The sequence below is a fragment of the Microcebus murinus genome, chromosome 7 (assembly GCF_040939455.1).
Source record: "Microcebus murinus isolate Inina chromosome 7, M.murinus_Inina_mat1.0, whole genome shotgun sequence".
Taxonomy (NCBI): Eukaryota; Metazoa; Chordata; class Mammalia; order Primates; family Cheirogaleidae; genus Microcebus; species Microcebus murinus.
Genome location: NC_134110.1, coordinates 23,461,440 through 23,477,529, shown reverse-complemented (window position 1 = coordinate 23,477,529; position 16,090 = coordinate 23,461,440). Strand labels below are relative to the sequence as shown.

The 16,090-nt window shown below is 42.6% G+C and overlaps 1 protein-coding gene and 1 pseudogene across 1 annotated transcript in view; one reads left to right on the top strand and one right to left on the bottom strand.

Annotated features, from left to right (window-relative positions):
* Nucleotides 1-16,090, bottom strand: part of GABRG3 (gamma-aminobutyric acid type A receptor subunit gamma3) — a 435,843-nt gene that overhangs the window by 135,898 nt on the left and 283,855 nt on the right. The window lies entirely within an intron of this gene.
* Nucleotides 558-1,772, top strand: LOC142871912 (glyceraldehyde-3-phosphate dehydrogenase pseudogene; annotated as a pseudogene).

Sequence of the window (16,090 nt, the reverse complement as noted above, 5' to 3'; positions counted from 1 at the left end):
TCAAGGTAAAGAAATGGAAAACAATATTCCACACAAATGGAAACCAAAAGAATGCTGTTGTAGCACTTCTAATATCAGATAACTTAGTCTTCAATTCAACAAAAGTAATAAAAGAACAAAGATAGTCATTATATAATGGTAAAGGGAATAATTCAACAAGAAGACATAGCAATTCTAGATATTTACACAGCCAACACAGGTGCACTAAGATTCATAAACCAAATCTTACTTGATTTAAACAAAATGATAAACAGCAACACTGTAATAGCTTGACTTCAGCACCCTTTTGACAGAAGAAGAAAGATCCTCCAAACAGAAAGTAAACAAAGAAATAAGGGACTTAAATAGGACTCTTGAATAAATGGGCCTAACAGACATTTATAGAACATTCTACTCCAAAACCAATGAATATACATTCTTTTCATCAGCTCACAGGACATTCTCTAAGACTGACGATATCCTCAGCCACAAAACATATCTTAACAGGCTCTCTGGTCCTCCTGTTCGACAGACAGCCACATCTTCTCACGCAGTGCCAGCACCGTCTCCGAGACACCATGGTGAAAGTGAAGGCTGGAATAAACGGCTTTGGCCGTATTGGGCACCTGGTCACCAGGGCTGCTTTTAACTCTGGCAAAGTGGATACTGTCACCATCAACGACCCCTTCATTGACCTCAACTACATGGTCTACATGTTCCAGTATGACTCCACCCATGGCAAGTTCCATGGCACGGTCAAGGCGGAGAACGGGAAGCTTGTCATCAATGGCCAGCCCATAACCATCTTCCAGGATTGAGATCCCACCAAAATCAAATGGGGTGAAGCAGGCACTGATTACATTGTGGAGTCAACTGGCATCTTCACTACCCTGGAGAAGGCCGGGGCTCACCTAGATGGGGGTGCCAAAAGGGTCATCATCTCTGCCCCCTCTGCTGACGCCCCCATGTTTGTGATGGATGTGAACCACGACAAGTACCAAAACAACCTCACCATCGTCAGCAATGCCTCCTGCACCACCAACTGCTTAGCCCCCCGGCCAAGGTCATCCATGACAACTTTGGCATCGTGGAGGGACTCATGACCACAGTCCATGCCATCACCGCCACCCAGAAGACCATGGATGGCCCCTCTGGGAAGATGTGGCGTGATTGCCGTGGGGCTCTCCAGAACATCATCCCTGTGTCTACTGGCGTGGCCAAGGCTGTGGGCAAGGTCATCCCCGAGCTGAGCAGGAATCTCACTGGCATGGCCTTCCGTGTGCCCACTGTCAACGTGTCCATGGTGGACCTGACCTGCCATCTGGAGAAGCCGGCCAAGTATGATGACATCAAGAAGGTGGTGAAGCAGGTGGCAGATAGCCCCCTCAAGGGCATCCTGGACTACACTGAGCACCAGGTTGTCTCCTCCGACTTCAACAGCGACACCCACTCTTCCACCGTTGATGCTGGGGCTGGCATTGCCCTCAACAACCACTTTGTAAAGCTCGTTGCCTGGTATGACAATGAATTTGGCTACAGCAACAGGGTGGTGGACCTCATGGCCCACATGGCCACCAAGGAGTAAATGTCCTAGACCATCAGCCCCAGCCAGAGCACCGAGGAAGAGAGAGGCCTCAGCTGCTCAGGTGTCCCTGCCTACTCAGTCCCCACCTCACTGAGAATCTCCCCTCCTCACGACGCAGTTTCCATGCCAGAGCCCCTGAAGAATGGGAGGGGCCTAGGGAGCCCCACCTTGTCATGTACCATTAATAAAGTTCACTGTACTAGGCCAAAAAAAACCCATATCTTAACAAATTAAAAAATATAGAAATTATACCATGCATCTTCTCAAACCACAGTGGGATAAAATTAGAAATCAACTCCAACAGAAACATACATCTCTACAAAAAGGCATGGAAACTAAACCTACTGCTGATTGATAGCTTGGTCAAGGAAGAAATTAATGTGGAAATAAAGATTATTTGAATTAAATGATAAGGGGACACAAGATATCAAAATCTGTGAGACATAGCTAAATGAGTCCTGAGAGGAAATTTCATAGTCATAAAATGTCTACATTCAAAAGACAGAAATATCACCAATCAAAAATATAATGCACTGGAAACTCAAAGCACTGGAAAAACAAGAGCAAACCAATCCCAAACCCAGCAGAAGAAAAGAAATAACCAAGATCAGAGCAGAACTAAATGAAATCGGTAACAAAAACTATACAGAAGATTAATAAAACAAAAAGTTGGTTCATTGAAAAGATAAACAAAATTGACACACTTCTTACTAGATTAATAAGAAGCAGAAAAGAAAGAACTGTAATAAGCTCATTCAGGAACCAAAAAGGAGAAATTACAACTGATACCATGGAAGTACAAAATATCATCTTTGAATACTATAAAAATCTCTATGCACATAAACTTGGAAATGGGGAAGAAATAGATAAATTATTAAAAACGTACAACCTCTCTAGGCTCAATCAGGAAGAAATAGTATCCTGAAAAACCAATTTCAAATACCAAAATTGAAGCAGTGATAAAAACACTTCCTGGCCGGGTGCAGTGGCTCACGCCAGTAATCCTAGCACTCTGGGAGGCCGAGGTGGGCGGATTGCTCAAGGTCAGGAATTCAAAACCAACCTGAGCAAGAGTAAGACCTAGTCTCTACTATAAATAAAAAGAAATTAATTGGCCAACTAATATATATATACAAAAATTTAGTCAGGCATGGTGGCACATGCCTGTAGTCCCAGCTACTTGGGAGGCTGAGGCAGGAGGATTGCTTGAGCCCAGTAGTTTGAGGTTGCTGTGAGCTAGGCTGACGCCACAGCACTCACTTTAGCCTGGGCAGCAAAGTGAGACTCTGTTTCAAGAAGAAAAAAAAAGGCCGGGCGCTGTGGCTCACGCCTGTAATCCTAGCTCTTGGGAGGCCGAGGCGGGCGGATTGCTCAAGGTCAGGAGTTCAAAACCAGCCTGAGCAAGAGCAAGACCCCGTCTCTACTATAAATAGAAAGAAATTAATTGGCCAACTGATATATATTTAAAAAATTAGCCGGGCATGGTGGCGCATGCCTGTAGTCCCAGCTACTCGGGAGGCTGAGGCAGAAGGATCACTCAAGCCCAGGAGTTTGAGGTTGCTGTGAGCTAGGCTGACGCCATGGCACTCACTCTAGCCTGGGCAACAAAGCGAGACTCTGTCTCAAAAAAAAAAAAAAAAAAAAAAAAAAAAAGAAAAAAAAAAACTTCCTAAAAATAAAGTCTCTTACCAGTGGGTTTCACACCTGAATTCTACTAGACCTATAAAGAAGAGCAGGTGCCTAACCTGAAGAAATTATTCCATAACATCAAGATGGAAGGAATCCTTCCCAAACCATTTTATAAAGCCAGTATCACCCTGATACCAAAGCCAGGAAAGGACTCAACAAAAAAATAAAACTACAGAAACTACAGAACAATATCCCTTATGAATATAAATGCTCAGTTAATTTTTAAATACAATTTTGTGCAATAATTTAGGTTTTTATTAACTTAATAAAATATATCTATCTACTAAGTCAATTAAAAAAAACTCAAAGGTGTATGCCTAAAAGTCATAAAGGCACATATTAAAATGTTATTTACTAAGGGTATTTTTTCAGTTTTAAAAAAATCCAGAATGTTATTTTGTTTTTATAAATCTCAATGAATTAACATTATCAAATTGCAAGCTCCTCATCATATTTATGTATTCTTTCAAGATAGTATAATACTTTTATATTTAGTATTATTTTGTGTTTTCTAAAATATGTCTTAGTGAAATATTAATATATGTGAGATGACAAATTCCTTATAATTGGCTTTATTGAGCTGAGATTTAGGGAGATAAATCATTCTTCTCTAATCCTTTTTGTCCCCCTTCACATATATATAGACATTGAAAAAAAAAGACATAGAATCCATAGAAACAAGTTGCATTTACAGCTTGCTTCTGGCAGCCAATTATTAATAGCCTTGGAAATTACTTAACCTTAACTATAAATGGTGCCCTTGTATTGTGATTTGCATTAACTAGATATTGCCACCGCTGTCATCACAAACTACAAAGAAAGAGAGAAATAGTAATAAAAGGGTCAGATTTTCCTTCTGACAAGGCAGATTCCTATTTCTAAATTCTCTTCCCTTTGTAGAATACTAGCAGGAATTTCCTCTACAAATTTACTTTCATCCTCCCACCTAGGCTAAAAGAGATTAGTGACTAATTCACAACTGGGAAACTGCAGACATATTTGGAAAAGAAGACACAAAATTAAAAAAAATGTTGTCTCGGGGGAAAAGAGAAGCAGAACAACGTTGACATATTCTATCAATGATTAGTTGTTAATTTAGCCTTGGGGCAAACATGTTCAAAGTGTGTTGTTTAAATAACATATCTTTTTTTTCACAAAATGTTCTCTCTTTCTAGTTTCTATTAGGAGTTTCAGACAGTGGAACTTAAAGCTCTGGCCACAAAAGCTGGTTAATATGGGATGATCATGTTATTGTACAGATAATGAGGGCACCAAGTCCCTTTCAAACTCAATAGCAGACACGATTGTGTTTGTGTGTCTGTTTTCCCCATTATCTTGACCTGATTGAGAAAGAGCACAGTTGAGCAGTGAGTGTCACAGTTGCACAGTGCAGTTCAAATGACAAATTAGTCAGTTTCCACAATGTAGATATAGATCCACACCTATATCTGTTTTCAATGCATTGAAAATGATGCCTTGTTTTCAATCTGCATGCTGTTTTCAATGCATTTGCTGCTGAATTTTGCCACTGTGGGAAAAACAACTCATCAGTGGCAGCTCTATGCAAGGGAAATCCAGATATTTGCTACATTAAATACGGCAGGAGAGGCATTTGCCAGAGTGCTCACTTCATTTGCCATTCCTAGTTATTTTCCACAGAATTAAAATTCATCATGGCTTGTTTTACTGAAATATAACTGATGGGGAAAAGACTGTGTGATTGATTTAAACAAGACGCTAATGAAGCCAGCACCTACTCCTTCTTTGAGGTGGTCTCCTGAGATTCTAGGGCAAAAACAGGTGCATGCCACACTGGCAGGCCAAGTCGGCTGGACCATGTGGGTGGTTCCAGACTCTGCCTCTTAGATCCCAACTGGAGCTATAGAAACGCTTCGCCAAATAGTCTAGAGATAAACCAAACAGGTAGGATACTGGTGATGGTCTGATGTCAACAGCAAAAACAAAGCAAGGAAAAGCTGCAAAATAATTATTCCAGGCTATTGTATGAGCCAGACAAGTGACCACCTGGCCATCTGATTAGCAGTTCTTTCCCAGCAAACTGCACGTTATGTTCTCCTTAGACTCCTTGTCCACTCTGCCAAATGCCTAACTCAGTCCTCATGAGTGGCAAAACTGAAAGATATTTCAAGATCACCGAGGCAGATACTTCATTTAGTAGATGTGGACACTGAGAACCCGAGATGGTAAGCGACTAACCCCTATATTTCCTTCCAGGGAAGCACGCTGTTTTCAATGCATTTGCTGCTGAATTCTATTAAAGGCATATTTTAAAGAATGGCTTTGTTTTTCAAGAACTTATGGTTGAGTTGATTAGGATGTGCTAAAAAAGTATGCATTCGGCATCCAAATACCGTGCTTCCATGTTGGAATCAACAGCCTCATGTAAGCACCTGAAGAGTAGGGGCAGAGGGAGCACCCTGCCCTTGGGCTCCCCATGATGACAGAGGAGGACTAGGGAGGCTTTGGTGAGTACCCACATCTGAAAGGTCTTTCTTATATACCATAACTTCACAGCTGCAGGATCTATGTTCACATGTCAAAGATATTCCTAGAATCCCATTCAGTTCTTAGGCAGAATAACTGTATCGTTTCATGTCGATGCAGAATTGTCTACACTGGCATCATTCCCAACAGAGCTTTTTGATTGGGTGATTTTCCTGGGATCACTGATTGAAAAGTCTTCCATATGACACCTGGCCTGGGGACCTTATTTCCGTATCCATTCACCAATAGGATATTTTGCCGAACACACTTGAGTTATCTAGAACTTTCTGCTAACTGGTACTCTGCACATCTATGGGGTAAATCTACTGATGTCAGATAAAATAAACTCTGAAGCTTTGCAAAATTTAGAAATCCTTCGAATCACCAATATAAGATGAAGTTGTTCAGTACTTCTTAGTAGTATACATAAGCAATGTAAAAATAAAAAGCCAATATGCCACAGGGGATGGTAAGCACATGTAACTTTTAAAATAATGGAAAAAAAAAGGTGAATTGAAGTCAAGTCTCAGAAAACACAGATGATTTATTATTGGGCTCTTGCCTACCTAGCCAAGGCCATTTCAGAATGCTGGGCCCCTTGGCTTTGAGCTTCATCAGTAGAGAACATAGTTCATCAACCCCAAGCTTTTCTGCTCCATGCAGCCCCTCCGCCCCTCCACTCCCTACTGCCTTCCCATCCAGCAAACTCCACTCACTCCGTGTCTCCACTAGGAAGCCTCACAGACCCCCAAGCACATACATTTGCTCCTTCTCAAGTGTTTCAATGTGACATTTTCAGTAATCAAGGGATTAGGCACCAGTTTCAGAGTGCCTGGGTTTGACATTGTGTGACCTTGAGGTGACTCTACATCCTTGTGCTTCATTAGCCTGCAAAATCAGAGGAAATATAAGGAAGCCTGAATCTACCTTGTTGTGATACTGCTGTAGAACACTACAATGACAGGGACAGGGACAGTACAGGCTATGTACCTCAGATAGGATTATTATCATTAGTAGTATCATTATAATTATTTGTATTATGCAATAACCTTATTTAATTAAATGTACTTATTTTCTGAGTGAGACCACAGGTTCTGTGAGGGTAGTCACATGTCCCTTTCCACATTCTTCATATCTGGACCTTCTACCCTGCAACATTTTTGACCAACTACCCTCATGTGCTGTGTGTGTGCTGTGTGTATGTGTCAACCCACACACCTCCATCAGGTTTCCTGGAGGCAAGCATTAGGAAGAAGTTTAAAATCTCGATGGAGGGTGGCCATGGTATCTGTCCTTGTCTCCATTCCCTGAAACTCATACCTTAATCTTAGGCATTGAGCTCTGACCGTCCTGCACTATGGAAGGAATTGAATGAAGAAAAGAAATAGTCCTTCTCTACAAGACGCACAGCGGCATGGTCCACATGATCAGTGTCTTCCCCGTCCTGTTGTTGGCCCTGCTGGGGCCCAAGCAGGGTCCTGAACCCGAACATACCCTAGTGAGGTGGAGAGGAGAGAAAAAAGGACAGCATGCTCAGAAAGGAGGTAGAGAAGAGAGAGATCTCGGAGGACTCAGCATTTGCCTTTAGTGTTTCCCTTCTACAAAAACACACCTGATAGCAGTGGTCAGAGTTTTCTCATCTCACACCTGGGTAATCAGGAAAACTGAGGCAATCACTAAGGTAGTCACTGAGGGCTATATGGCACATGGTGGGTACTACAGTTAATGTACACTTAGGCGACTGAAATCTGTAAGTAATAAAAAGCCACACAAAATTTAGAAGAGTTGCTGCATATAGTATAAAAAATTGTTCAATCTTGCCATCATATTTACAGGCACTCCCTCTATATTTCAAAAGTTGTTTGAAAGTACAGCTTCTTCCCAAGCCTGAAATATTCTCTCTTTGTCTCACTATTATGCAACGGCCAGGGCACTGTGTTAAAAGAGAATTGTTATAGACAATTCTTGTTATAGACAAGTCTAGTTATAGACTCTACAAAGCAATAAAAAACAACTTTAAAAAAACCCCAAAACAATGATACTTTCTTCTGCAACCTCAGCAAGATTTAGTCAGCTGTCTTGAATAATGGAGTACCATTTTCTACTTTTGGATGCCACATACCTTCATTTGTAGGCTGGCCTCTTTTATTATGCCAGGACAGGTCACGAGGCATATTGTCCCAGAGATGGAGAAGGAACAGAATCTTCCACCTACATGATTAAAATAAGTATCTAGGGAAACTAGGTCCTAAGGGTGGGACATGAGGAAGATATAGTAGATGTTCCCACCAGACAGGAAGAGCATAGGTGTCCTTGTAGAGGGAGGAGGTGGCATGTCACCCAGGAGAGCACAGGGATGGAACCCCACTCATGGAGAGGCATCCAGGTGCAATGAGTGGGTCCTACCATGTCAGGGAGGCAGGTGAAAAGCAGTGGCTATGAGGATACTTAGATCAAGTAAGTGGGAAGAACACACTTGGGCCTCCCTCAGTGCCTTTGGGGGTCCTCCTGCTCAACCCCCAGCAGATGGGGAAGTCAGCTGACAGTGCCCAGGTCAGTGTGCTGAGGAAGTGAACTGGCTCGTCTCTTCACATGCTCTCACCCTTGGCTTCTTTAGTGGACCCCCAACAGCTCTGCCCTGCACCCCTCTTTGGGTGCAGGTACCTGAGCCCTAGCTGCTGAAACAGCAGCTCCCAGCCACATCTTTCACCCAGAATAACCCAGAGTTGCAGGGACCTTCATGCCCAAGGACCTGAAAGTATGGGGGTACAAAGACCTGGCCCCCACCTTGACTTTGGACTCTTCTGAAGGGTTGTCATGGCTCCCAGTGGTAGATGTGCTTGGATCAATTCTTCCCTCTGCCTAACCCTGCATCCACACTTCCCTAAAGGGGCAGTCATGGTCATCCTCTCCAGCACTTCTCTAGCTCTGCCTGTTTTCAGGGAACTCAGTCCAAGTAGTTTCTGTCTCTCTGGCCATCCCCTGTTTGATTTGGCTTTGTTTTAACTTCTACTGTTAATCTTTATGCATTTCCTTTCTTTGCTCTCCACTCTAGTATTGGGATTTTGGTGATATCCTGTGCCCAGCTGGACTTGGAATCCTACTTGGAAGCACGTCCTGGTGGAAGGGACCAGCTTCCCTCCACATTTTTCACACATTAACATATAGAGATCTTACCTAGCTTACATCATAGAAATCCAGGGTATTCCTGCTGATTTCACCTGCAACAAGGAGGGCAGACTCCACGCCAGATGGGAATGTGCCTTAGCAGTGTTGGTGAAACGTCTGAAACGTGGAGATGTGCCTTCATTTCCATCAAATGAAGACAGCCTTTGGTGGTGGCCAGAAAGATCACAAAACGCTCAGGAAGATATAAATTATAATGAATTATGTGCCAGTTTATAAGCTTTTAAAACTGGAGCTATCGCAAATGTTTCTATAATTTATAGCAATATACAGTGTCATATTATTTTCCTAAACTGTTGCAAATTGCTTGTTTTACTCTATGTACTTTCTGGTCCCTGGCATTCGTGAAGAACAAAGTGTTATATTTGGCAGTTTAACAGGCATCTGATGCACCATTTGTCTGAGGAGATGTTCATTTGAAGTACTGATACCAGACGGCTCTAGAATCTGGGGGTGGGGCAGGTAAGCCCTAGGAAGTTGGAAACAGTGACAATAACTTATACCTGAATATGATGTTGGCTTTAAGCAAAAGTAGAAAGCATCACAGCTTGGAAAGCAGGGTGCTTTGGATGAAAATTCCATTTTCCTTTATATGGTGAAATCACAAAAAGAGAAACATTTTTACCATGTGTATATTTTTCATGTTTTGAAATGCTGGATATAAAGTCAAAATGCTACATCAAAGGGCTCTCAATGAAGTTTTTAGTCAAAAACTAGTCCTTTGAAAACCTCTTCTTTTACAGAATTATAAGGTCACCACCATGGCCCATTTACAGGATGGAGGATGAACACACAACACAAAAGAAAAACACGGACACACATAAAGACGATTACATGACTCGAGTGTCTAATGCAGTGGTCAGTTTTATTTTATACTCTAAAAAATTAAAGTTAGTTCCTTGTACGTAACCACCCAGGCATTACAGCAATGGCTGTAAATTCTGGAACTCATAGCCTTAAGGCCACAGATGTCCCCTGACTCAAGGTTTCCAGGTGGTTTCTCTAGGTGCCAGGCATAGATCACAGACCGAGATTAGCAAGGATGGGCAAGGCAGCCACAGGGGGCATTTTTTGGTCCCAGTTCTTCTTAGGCTGATCCCCTGCAGCTGTGCATGGCTTAGGTCGCCCCTCCCTTGAGGGGTCTTACCTGTCAGTGACTAACCAGCCATCTTACGGGGCTAAGCAGCAATCAAAGGAACAATGTGTCTATCGTGTGGCCTCCAGACCCCCACTGCCATGGGGCTGGGCAGCTCTTGCTTACTTGCAGCTCAGGTCTTTTGTTATGCCTCTGGGTAACAACCTTGTTTGTCACAGGGACCTTGTCCAGAACACATTACTTTTAAACGCTCTGGGCAGAGCACGTACATTATTAAATTTAATTCTTAAACCAGGAAAATATGTCAGTCCCCAACAGGTCACATTTTGATTTTCATTTTTGGTATCTTCCAAAGAAATCTTCACAGGCTGATTCAAACCTCAACACCATTTTAATTATACAACTGAACCTCACAGATAAATCCTGTTAGAGCACTTGCTGTTTTAAAATATCCCTCTTGGTAGAACCTACTATTTAGATTCTGCAAGGTAACCTGATTCTGTCATTGAAGTGAAATCAGCTTCCAAGGTATTCCTGATAATAACCAAAACAGAAAGATGATGGTAGAAGGTATCATTTTGCTACCTTTGCTCCTGTACTTTTAACATTCTGTATGTATATTTTCATTGAGCCAGTTTAAGCTCCTGAAAGACACTCGATAACTGGGAAGAACATCCAATCTAGCATGAAATTCATGTGAGCAAAAAGCAGATCACTTTGAATGATTAACTTTTGTGGTCATCATCATTAAACACAATGAGTCTGGAACCAGGAGAGTGACATGAAAGTAGGTGTGTGTAAAATATACCTGTATATATTCGTTTTTAACTTGATCCTTTTCTCAAAAGTGAATAATATGGAGGTTATCAGATTATGCTGAGAGGGACTACTGAACATCAGCTAAATAAGTCCTAATATTTAAAGACATGGATTACAATCATTTCAGAAATGTTGAAATTACAGGCCTACTGGGAAATCTTCTAATGTGGCTTAATTGACACATCATCTTCTGTTAGCCTGAATCCAACTGACGGCTAGATTCAGGAACATGAAAGCAAGCAAGTGACATTTCTCTATGAACAGATTAGCCTGAAAGAGCTGCTTTTCCCCTCATCCTTGCAGACTGGTGACCACCCACCCTCATTAAAGCTGGGGCACTTGTGCCCAGCCCTGGGAAAATTCCTCCTGGGCTCTCAGCTGAAAGGCAGGGTCTCCAATCTTCTCCTGCAGGGGAGCCCCTGGAAGAGAAGGGAAGATGAAACATCTCACTCCTCTGGTGGTTATGAAATTTAATGTCATGGGAAGTTTACCTGGGAAAATAATGCTATTCCTTCTACCCCTTTCCTTTGGAATATAATGGCGCTGGGGAGAACATGGATCCAGTCCCAAGTTTCAGTGTGTTAGCACAACTCTGGCAAGCAGAATCCTAAGACGCTGCATTGGCCCTGTCCTGTCTCTAAGGTAATATTTAGGTGAATACACTCCAGCACCCAAGACCCAGAAATGTGCTGTGCCAGGAACAGTGGAGGGTCACTTTGGAAGATCTGAGGGAATGCAACACTAGATGTACAAGGCCAGGTACTCTGCTGAACCCCTAGGCTCAAAGTCCACAGAGACACACTCCCTTCGAAGTCCTGGAGCCCCAGTCAATAAGGACTCTGTGCCCCATGCAGCTGGGAGAGCTGGACACCACACACACAAGGGACCACAGGTGCTGAGAGCCAGCTTCTCTACCAAGCACTGTGCCATAGCATTAACGTAGCTGACTTTATCTCACCCTCACACGGTTCCATTGAGAGCAGTTATTTGTCATTTCCCTTTCCCAGCTGGGGAGACTAAGGCCCTGGGTCACTCCCAGAATAAGCTGCCCAAGCTCACAGTGCTCATTCAAAATGGAGCTCAGCTCTGAATGTGAGAGTGGGAATTCTAGGGTGTCCTGATTCATGGCCACACAGTGCTATCTGGAAGGCACCATTTCACAGGGATGGAGGGGCATCCCACAAACTCATCTGGGAACTAAAGAATCATGGGCTTCTCATTCCAGAAGCTGGCAGGAGTTTAGCACTGTTGATGCAATCTTTGAACTTCTCTTTGCATCACGGCAGAAAGGGGCTGCCTCTTACAGAGCTTATGTAGTCACCACAGGGGAGCAGTGAGCAGGCAGGAAGGTGGGTATCCGACCCGAGGGACACACCAAAGGGCAACATCCCAGACAGAGTGGGGGTGGGGGTAGGCTGCACCTCAGCCTGGATTGCAGAAAACGCCTGAAGTCTTTGGACAGCTGTGGTACATTAGGAATTACTCTCCACTGGCAGCTCACATTAATAAAATCTTCTCACTAAAGCAAGCACACATTCTGAGGAGGGTGTTTCTGCTGGCTCATAGGTTTTCCAGCTAAAATCTCTTCCAACTGCCCTGGATCCAGGGGAGCTTAACATCAGACAAAGAAATGCTGGTTCTTTTTGCCCTGGGGCTCTCTGACGCAAACCGGGGTCATGTCCCATTAGACACCACTCTCTGTTTATTCTTGGAACCCAACTCCCCAGGCAGAGCAAGGCTCCCAGTGAGGGCTGCCTGTGTCAAATCAGCAGTGTTTGGGTTTAAGTCTGTTCCACCCGCTCCCTCTGCCACCACCTTTGGAGAAGCCTGCCTGTCCCTTGGAGCCCTTGGAGCATGGCTGCCCTCAACGGTGACCTGAACGTCACCTCCTCCCTGTCGGGAATGTCTGGTGAGCTCTAGTACTTTTGGCCCAGTGTTCTGTGGGCTGGAATGCTCCATTCCCAGCTCCTAAAAACAGGAATACGAGTTCTCTCTGTCTCCAGACCTTCCCACAGGGTCCAGTATGTAGTTGGCATTCAAAAAATATTTTAAATTGAGGAACAAAGTAGGTAAGTTAAAAAAAAAAAAACAGAAGAAAAACACATATGAAAATATTTGTATCAGAACTAAATCAGAGAGCTTGAAGGTTTTAAAAAGATGTTCAGATAATCTTGGCATGACTTCTCTGGCTTATGTAAGCTTCTGCTTTGAATCTGTCTTGCAGAAAGGAAAGGTCTGGATGGCAGCTGAAGATAAAGATGCATGAAAATAGAAGATTATCTACGAAATGGTCAAGGAAATGCAACATGCCATTTGCCTATGGCGTCTTCATAGAAAGGTTTATAAAATCATTTAGATGGGAATGTTTACATTGAGTGTGCCCAGCTATAAAGGTACTTTTATTTTATATTTTGTTATGTTTTTAACCATGAAGATAGATTGCAAATATTGTTTTGCTCAGCTTCAAATAAGAATTTATAATACACTGGCTGATATATAATTGTATTGTTCATCCTAGCTTCGTTTCATGTTTAATTTGATGACTTGCAAAGATAAAGAACTGAATAAATATATCGCTTCTCATTAAGTTGAGCTTTAGTGACAGACTATTGTGGGAAATGTTAAAATTCAATAAAATCGAACATACCACACACACACAAAACAGGAAGGTATAACAATACACAATAAAAGGAATACTTTTTATTTTTAATGACATAACATTTAACAAAAGGATCTTCTGCCTGTGAGAAGGCTGAAGGAGCAGAGAGACAGGGACATGTCTCGCCACGGGAGGAGTGGGCACCCCACATGCCAACCTGGCACAGCTCAGCTCCTGTGCATCTCAGCCACCCTCCTGATGTGGGCTGGGGGTGGGGCTGAGGCCAGGTGGTTCTCTGGGACAACCTGCATGGGAGGAGGGAGCAGGAGGACACCTCTCTGCTGCTTCACCCACAAACTCATGTCCATAAAAGAAGCCTGCAGTGCACCCCATCCACCAGAAGGTGTCCCTGCAGCTCTTGCATCTGAGCATGTGCCCCCTCCTTCTCCCCTGGGGCCCCAAGCCCAGCGTGGAGGCGGCCCCTTGCACTGCGGGTGCCCACTGGGGCTGAAGAGCTGCCCCTGCAGGGAGCTACAGGGTGCTCAAACCAACAAGCTCCCAGAGCATGCAGCAACCAGGCCCTCCTACGTTACTGTGTGCATCAAGAGAAAAAATAATAACAAAAACCCTTATGGTTTTGTCGCACAATTCGCCCATAAGAGCATCCTGATATATGTGTTTGAAAATGGAACAAATCCTTTTTATGCAGTACGTTCTCTCTGCATTCTTTATATGTTCGTCCTGTGTCTCCTTAATCACATATCCTGCGCTCCTTCCTACACAGTTTTCCTTTCTGGATCTTGGTGGAACCCAGCAGGAAGCACAGAATAAAAGGCTTCCGTCAGACACATTAGCTTAGGGGCACAGCCTTCTCCTGGGGAGGCAAGTTGAGGGTGTGTCATCCCTAATGCCACCCTCAGGACTCACTGATCACTGTGTCACCAGCTATCCGCCCTTCTCTCCACATTTCCTGCCCCGTCTTGACTTGGAGTCATTTGTGCCCAAATGACATTTCCTAGAGCTGGGAAGATCCCTTCCAATAAAGCAGCTCCCAGAGCAGCCTTGCCGAAGGATTTAGAATGAATCAACAATATTCATTTACAATTATCCTTAAATCCAGAGTGCCAACGGACAAAGCTTCTTTCATGAAATAGCATTTTTACTTACAGGAGCAATATAAACTATGGTTATTTTCAGACTTGGATGTTTGGTAGACATTTTCCTGAAGACAAATGGAGTCTGTCAGTTCTAGGAAAAAAATTAACAGTATTTGTTGCTAATACTAAAATTCAAGATTTTAACTAGATATGGGAATTCTGGAAAACTGGTATCCACTATAATGAGTTTGATAGTTTCCCAATACTTAAATACTTTTCTAACAAGATAGGTGAGGATATTAACAAATGTGGCTTTTGTAATACTGCCTTAACATTTGGATGATTGGCATCACTCTGTGAACCAATTTTTCCTAAAGACCAATGCATGTTGTTACCAATTCATGCATGGATAAAAGGTATCTTCGAAGGACAAGACAGACCAATGGATTGCAAGGCAACAATATGAATGTTTCCTTGATATCGTTTCAGGTTCCACATTATAGCTGAATTCTAAGAAACTACCACTTGTTGAGTTTGATGTGATATGATGAAAGAGTGTCCACAATTATTTGAAAAGTCTAATAAAACGCTCATCCATTTTCAAACTGTGTGTCTGTCTCAGGCTAGATTTTCTCCAGCCAGACTTGCATAAATACAACACGTCTAATGCAGAAGCAGATATGAAAATCATCTGTCTTTCATGGTGCCAAATGTTAAAGATATTTGCAAAAATGTATCTCCTGTGTATTTGTTGAGGAAAAGCACGTTTCCTCAACGTGCTTTTCCTTTGCAAGCTGTGTTTATACGTCGATGTTGACATAAAGGGAGAGATCATTCTGAAGATGAGAAGAATTGAGGTGCATGCTAGCTCCTTTCAGATATCTTGTCATATAGTACATTCTCAATGAATATCTGTCAAAGGAATGAATAACTAATGATGAAGCAGGTTTATTTCTGGAACCTCTGATTGGAAGAAAGAGAATCACGAGCAGAGTGGCTGGGAGGACAACTCTGGTTACACATTGAGACCTTCCTCCCCGCCCCATTTCCCCGCCCCACCCCACATCTCCCCCTGCCCCAGGTGACACTTTTGTTAGCAATTGCCAAGGAACTTAAAGGTGAAATGTAATTTGTTATATGGCTATAGAATTCATTGTGGTTAATACTTTCTAAATCACCAGTATTATTTTTTAATAACAGCTTTATTGAGCTATAATTCACATACCCTTTAAAAGTGGAAAATTCAGTGGGTTTTAGTAAACTCACAAAGTTGTGCATTGATTACCAATATTTAATTCCAGACCATTTTCATCACTCTGAAAAGAAACCTTATCTATACCTTTTAGCTATCACTCTCCTTTCTTCCCTACTCCCAGAATTTCCTTCCTTTTTAAGACCGCGTATTATTCCATTGTAGGTATACCACATTTTATTTATCCATTCATTAGTGATAGACACCTGGGTTTCCCCCCACTTTTCATATATTATAAATAATGCTGCTATGCACATTCATGACAAGTTTTTGTGTAAACATA